General features: G+C 39.1%; 1 non-coding gene across 1 annotated transcript; it reads right to left on the bottom strand.

The window, feature by feature from the left end:
- Window positions 1–342: 342 nt before the first annotated feature.
- Window positions 343–449, bottom strand: LOC139846168 (small nucleolar RNA R71). Its single transcript, XR_011758905.1, has one exon. It is a non-coding gene; the product is annotated as a small nucleolar RNA R71 (small nucleolar RNA).
- Window positions 450–1,617: the final 1,168 nt, after the last annotated feature.

Raw genomic sequence — 1,617 nt, 5'->3', positions numbered from 1 at the left:
GCTAAACGCACGGGCCAAGGTCACGCCATTATTAAGCCAGAAGTTAATGCTCCAGATTATGAAATCAAAGGACAAATTCTACATATGGTAACTAATCAGTGCCAATATAGTGGTACGCCAAAAGAAGATCCCAACGAACATCTTCGTACCTTTAATAGGATCTGTACACTATTCAAAATCCGAGAAGTGGAGGATGAACAGATATATCTCATGTTGTTTCCCTGGACTTTAAAGGGAGAAGCCAAAGATTGGTTAGAATCGTTACCTGAAGGGGCGATTGACACATGGGATGTCTTAGATGAAAAATTTCTTCAAAGATTTTTTTCGGCATCTAAAGCCGTGAGACTTCAAGGAGAAATTGTTACGTTCACACAAAAGCCAAATGAAACATTATATGAGGCGTGGACAAGATTCGGAAGGATGTTGAGAGGATGTCCTCAACACGGTTTAGACACTTATCAAATAGTACAAATATTCTACCAAGGTGTCAACGTTGCTACAAGAAAAGACATCGACATAACAGCTGGTGGTTCCATTATCAAGAAAACCGCAACTGAAGCTTACAAAATTATTGATAACACTGCTTCCCACTCTCATGAGTGGCATCAAGAAAAAGATATCTTTCGATCATCTAAAGCGGCTAGAGCCGATTCTAGCCATGACTTTGATTCCGTTTCCGCAAAAATAGATGCTTTCGAAAGACGAATGGAAAAGATGAATAAAGATATTCACGCAATACGAATTAGTTGTGAGCAATGCGGTGGACCACACTTATTGAAAGATTGTCACATTGAACTAACGATGGAACAACGAGAGAATGTTTCCTATATGAACCAAAGGCCGGAAAATAATTATCAGAATAATTATCAACCGCCAAAGCTAAACTTTAATCGAAATCAAAACATTCTTTACAATCCAAATGGACCCAACAACAACTCGTACAACCAACAAGGTCCGAATAACCAACCAACTCAAAACAACACTTTCAATCAACAAAGACCTAGCTTGTATAAACCGCCACATCAAACCGAAGAGAAAAAGCCAAATCTAGAAGAAATGATGGCAAAGCTAATGGAATCTCAGACACAATTTATTACGTCTCAAACCCAAACGAATGAGAGGTTTGATCTGTCATTAAGAACTCAACAAGCTTCCATTTTGAATCTAGAAAAACACGTAGGTACTCTTGCTAGCATGATGAGTGAGAGGGAACAAGGAAAGCTACCGAGTGATACTGAAGTAAATCCTCGGAATGAGAATGTTAATATGGTGTCCACGAATTCTGAAAAACCAGCTCCAGAAGTTGGGGAGGTTTTAGATATGAGTAACAATGAAGAAGTTACAACACCACCACCACCCGAGTATGTAAAGCCAGTGGTGGCACCATACAAAACACCCATCTCGTTTTCAAGAAAAGGAGTTGAGTATGAGCAAGTGATAGGTAATAAAGTTTGTGATACCTCTGGAAAGAAGAAGAAGAAGAAGAATAAGAAAGTGCAAGAAATAAAAACCGTAGAAGTAAACCCGGTGAAGACAGTTCCACCAAAACCTCTACCTAGGATAGGTGATCTGGGTGAATTTATTGTTCCTTGTCTACTTAGTGACTGTGTCATGTAT

The sequence above is a fragment of the Rutidosis leptorrhynchoides genome, chromosome 4, assembly GCF_046630445.1.
Source record: "Rutidosis leptorrhynchoides isolate AG116_Rl617_1_P2 chromosome 4, CSIRO_AGI_Rlap_v1, whole genome shotgun sequence".
Taxonomy (NCBI): domain Eukaryota; kingdom Viridiplantae; phylum Streptophyta; class Magnoliopsida; order Asterales; family Asteraceae; genus Rutidosis; species Rutidosis leptorrhynchoides.
The sequence above is the reverse complement of the archived record's forward strand: the minus strand, read 5'-3'. Positions and strand labels throughout refer to the sequence as shown.